The following is a 5,481-nucleotide window of genomic DNA, read 5'->3' on the forward strand; positions in this document are numbered from 1 at the left end:
GTTCTGGAGCCTGGTGTTGTCATTACCATCAATGTGACCTTGGATAAATGCCTTCTCCCCTCTGGGTCTTGATTTCCAGGGTATAAAATGGAGAAAAGAGCATTGACCTCACAGGTTGTCATGAGGATTACAATGAGGAAGGCTCACTCTGAACAATTGGAAGGGCTCCCATGCCCCTTCCTGCTCCAGGAATGAATGGCAAACCACAAAGGGACACTTGGAAGAGGCAACCCTGCCATCTGAAGTGTAAGCAGAACTAGAGAATAGGAGGGTGAGAATCTGTGTGTCCAGCGATGTCCAGATGAGGGGCAGAGGAGAGCCAGAGGAGATCTGCAATACTCCGAGCCTCCCACCGTGTTGAGATGATGAATAGAATTGGGCTGTGTCTTCCTCAGAGCTTCAGGGTCCTGAAAGAAGTGGGGAGGGGGAGGCAGGGGAAGAAAGAAAAGAAAGAAGAATAGGAGGGAGGAAGGCAGGCAGGCAGCAGGCCTTCCTAAATAGTCAGGACTTGGAACTCAAATGGGAAGAAGGAGCCCATGAAACCTGAGGTTAGATCATGCAGGAGTGGGTGGAGCTGAAAGAATCACAGAGGTCCAAGTAGCCAAGGGACTAGAAGGCAGGAAGGCCCAGGTCACATGGGTCCATGCAGCAGGTCTAGGGCCCCACAGATCCCTGTACTAACAATGGAAGATTCTTCTTCTAGGCCTGTTTGCACAGGCCTGGTTCTCAGATGAGGGCTGGTAGATAGAGCCGGGGAGAACCCTGAGTAAGGCATCTCAGGAAGGGCTGTTGCTGCAAAATTGAAGGATTGCTTCTTCTATGCTTCAGGACATGCTGCACTTAAATCCTTCCCAAATTAATTTTATTCATGGATTCATTGTTGTCAGGAAAAGAACACACATACATGCATACGCAAGTGCACATCATACCTCCCGCACCTAAAATAGTCACCTTCACTCCTTTCTCTTTTCAGCAGAACACCTTCACTCCTTTCTCTTCACTCCTTTCTACTTAAGCACCGAACAGAGATGGAACATAAATGTAAGAACACAGAACTTGGTGCATACACAAGGTACAAGATGTGCTCCAGGTTAGAACACCAATATCTGAAGTACCAGGTAGAGTGAGGGAATTTTTAAATAAGTCAATGTGGAACTGATTGAACACCTTTTGTATTCAGCTGACCCACTTAAAATAGATGGCAGATGAAATAGCATGAGTATCACTAGGTCCCAAGGGAACCATTACAAAGTGGTTGATAAGAGGTGCAAGATAGTATGGCAGAGAGGACAACCCTTGGGGCCCTTCACTTGTCTGCTTCCTGGGAGGTGAGTGGAATGAGAGGAGCAGCCAGTGGGCACCTGCTGAGTCAACAATGGGGAACAGAATCAAGTCTGTACCAAGTGTACTCAGAGCAAAGGAGCCATTAGAGTACAGGATCATTCCTACAACATGCCTGTCCCCATTATCAACCAGCTCCAGAAGATCTACCAAGAAAGATCTCTAGGAAACAAATCCTTTAGGAAAACATTCGCCTTACCTCAATGCTGCTGAGTGCAGGCAATCTGTCACACAGCCTAAATGCCTGTGCTTTGGTGTAAGATAACTGGGTTCCATGCCTACTCTATCAAACACTTAATGTATGCCCTTGAAAAGCCTCAGTCCTCATCCACAAAATCAGGATGGTAATTATACCTCTCTCACAGAGTTCTGGGAAGATTAGACGAGATGATATATGAACAGAGCTTAGTACAATGCCAAAGCAGACTCCATACAGGGTTGGGCATCCGTTCTCCTGCTGCTGTGTCTGGCCATGAGAGCAAGCCCAGGCTAACACAGAAGAGAGGATCATAATCCCAGTCGCCATGGTTGAGGCCATTCTGGATCAGCCAACCACACAGGGAAGCAATCCAACCCAGATCAGCAGATCCAGTCAGCTAACCTACATCTGGCCTCAGAAACATGAACTGGTCCAGCTGAGATGAACCCAGTCAAGTCCACTAACTTACAAACTTTTGAGCTAAATAACTATGTTGCTGTGTGCCACTGAGGTTTCTGTTATGTGACTGCTGAGTAGCATTGCAGCATGGATAACTGAGTTTGCTATTATTACTGATGTTGCTATTGTCCTCATTATTATAATCATTACTTTTAAGAGGAACAGAAAAAGACTCCCTGAGGCCTTGAGCTGTCAAAGAGAAAACATCTTTCTCACAACCTGTTATTTTTTCCTGAAGAAAGGGGAAAAAATAAAAGAAAGAAAGAAAGAAAAGCAGGAGACAGAATGAGCAGGTGGCTGCAGCTTCCAAGCTTTCTGCCTGCTTTCCTGACAGGCCGTTGCTAATGATGCTGTAATTTCTCTCGTGAGGAGAGATGCCCATGACAGTGCAACCTCACAGGCTGTTATGATGAGTTGTTAATTAGTTTAATTAGTGAAGAACCTTTCTCCTATCAACTCAGATTCTCGCCTTATGTGTTCTCACAGGGACTTTCCAGTATGAGGTCCTAAGAAAGTGTGCCTCAGGAGACCATCAAATCAAAGGCACAAGATGGAGTGTGTCCTCAGGGCTTCCTGCCTTCCCTAGTGTGTTAGTCAGCTTTGTGTTGCTGTGACCAAAATACTCAACAGGAACAACTTAGAGGAGGGACAGTTTATTTTGGGCTCACAGTTCCAGAGGTTTAGTCCATGGTTTGGCAAGTCCATTGGTCTGGGCCCAAGGTGAGGCAGAACATCATGGCAGATGGGTACATACAGCAGATGATAGCTACTCACCTCAGGGCCTCCAGGAAGCTGAGCAAGGGGTCACAAGGAGGAACACACCCTCACTGACCCACCTCCTCCAGCCACACCCCACCTGCCTATATTTACCACCCAGTCTAGTCAAACTAGGAGGGACTGATTAGGTTACAGTTCTCACAGTTCAACCGTTTCACCTCTAAACAGTCCTGCATTAGCACGGGAGCTTTGGGGGATACCTGTATCCAAACCATAGACGTTGAACGGGCACATCTGCTCTGTTCAGGGCACTATGCCAAGCACAGATGCACTATGCAGTATTGTCTTTATGCCCCACAAAAATTCAAGAGCATAAACTAGTTAGATCCCCAGTGTATGTATGAGCAAACTGAGGTCCCTAGAAGGAATAGAAACTTTCCCAAGACTACAGTAAATGCCACAGTTGGGATTAAGACCTGGGTCTGTCCCATCCCAATCTTGTAATGGTGGTAGGTGCTGCCTTTAGGACACTGGGCTCCTTTCCCCAAGTTGCTTGTCTGTTGTGTCTCTGTTATGAGAGAACTAGTTTAACTGTGAGGAAAAGCAAACTCAGAAGAATGGTAGGTAAAGCCAGATGGAAAATGTTGAGTTTACCTCTTACAAAAACGAAATCTAGAGGTCAGCAAAACAGGGTAGGTGTGAGATTCCCAGTCACTGGGAATCTGGTCTCCCTCACTCCTGTTGCTGCACAACTTCAGCACACACTTTTGCCTCATGGTGCAATGGGGCTGCTTGAGCTAGAGCTATCACAGCATCTACCCTCCAGTCAGCAGTGTGGGAGGAAACAAGAGGCTGTGGTCCTTTCATTTATGGACACCTTTTCTCATATTTTATTCTTTACTTCATTTTTACTTCTTTCTCTGCACTTTTTTCCCACAGTTTTCATCGCAACCTTCTATAGTCTCCCTCTGATTCTCTGATTCTCACTGGAAACTGAAGCATGAGGGACATGATAAAGAGGATTGGGATCTTCTTGCACCCAATTAAATAAGACAGTTAGTTTGCAAGGGATTTAACTATAATTTGAGCAGGATTCCCAGAGCAAATCATTTCCATTCCAACTATTTGCTACACCTCCCTCTTCTCATGGTTCTTCTTTCCAAATCCTACCCCATAGAGTCATATATACATGTGTTTGTTGTTGACTCACTTGCAACAAAATTGCGGGGATTGCAGTTTACCAGTTTGGAATGGTTCCACATGAGAAAGAAGCTCTGACTCTGGGAGCTCATGCTAGTCCCAGAAATAAATTGTTATACATGGGTTGTTTTTCTCAGACACACACCTCTCATACGCTCAGATTCCGGTAAGCCACAGCTCATGTTGAAATGGGCTTTCCTGAAGTTGACAAGCCTAAGTACAACTGTTCCCTTGTAACTGCAAACCCGTTCTGTTTAAGTCATCAAATGTCTTCACGCGTGTTCGTTATTTTTTTCTTTTTCTTATCTAATGGCAACCTGGACTAACCTGATGTTCTTTTCCTGTTCTAAGCAGCCAGGGTGGGTTCTTACAATCTGGGAATATTTGGGTCACCATCTAGATGAGAAGAAGCTTCTCAGAAGAAGCTATGAATGGTGGAGATTGGAAGGACTAGATCAGAAGCGAGTGAGTAGGCTAACCCAGAAAACACGCAGAAGTCAGTGATCAGCCTAGAATATAACATTAGAAGCTAAGGGAAATAGGCAGGGAGCCAACAGAAACCAAAACCTGGAACAACAGGGTAGGAATGGAAGAAAGCACCAGACTTCAGGATGATCCTGGCAGAGGTGACTCCTCTCCTCTCTATCACTTCTATTGGCACAATTCTCTAGATCAAAGCTATCCAATAGAAATGTAATACAAGCCCTATATATAGTAGCCATGTTTAATGAAAGTTAAAAAATGAAATAAATCTTAATAATATGTAATGTTGTAATGTAATAAAATACATTATTAAAATTTTATAAAATCATATATATATAAATATCATACTTTCAAAACATGAATCAATATATTAAACAATTAATAGGAAACATTTTACATCCTCTTCTATGTACTAAGTCTACATTCTGGTGTATATTTTACACTTATAGCAAGTCTCTGCTGTGATGAGCTGCATTTCAAGAGCTGAACAGTCACATGCAGCTAGTGTGTCCTTGTGCTGGACAGCACAGCCTAGACCCTTTCTGCTCAAAGTGTCAAAAGTGTGGTCCAGAGACCATCAGCCCCTGGGAGCCTTCTAGAATTGCCTTCTCTGAGATTTTCACCAAATCAGAATCTGAATTTTAACAAGATCTGCAGTGATAGGCACATTCAAGTTTGAGAAGTGCTGTGGTAGCCAAATGCTACCCTTAGAAGAAAATTTAAGTGGCAAACATGTACAAAAATATAAGCTTGGCTACAGAAGCAGAAAGGAGAGGGTGAAAAATGTCCTCACTCTTTTGGCTGATTGCTCAAATAAAAATGATTATAATAACATCATGATTGAGCAACAAATCAACACTCTGTGTCTCCTCAGCAGCCCAGGGCCTTGAAGCAGACCTGCACCCTGGGCTCAGCCATCGGGAAATGGCTTTCAGTGATGGTGGCTGTGACCTAGTCCTTTGCCAAGGCAGATTCTCTGCACAGAGTCACAGGGAATATTTCAAGCACAATCACTGCCTACCCCCAAATAACTCCCTTAGCAGTCTGCCAAGGGAACTAAAATCCTCACCATTTGACTCAGA

Source organism: Urocitellus parryii, chromosome 9 (genome assembly GCF_045843805.1).
Source record: "Urocitellus parryii isolate mUroPar1 chromosome 9, mUroPar1.hap1, whole genome shotgun sequence".
In the NCBI taxonomy this organism is placed as follows: domain Eukaryota; kingdom Metazoa; phylum Chordata; class Mammalia; order Rodentia; family Sciuridae; genus Urocitellus; species Urocitellus parryii.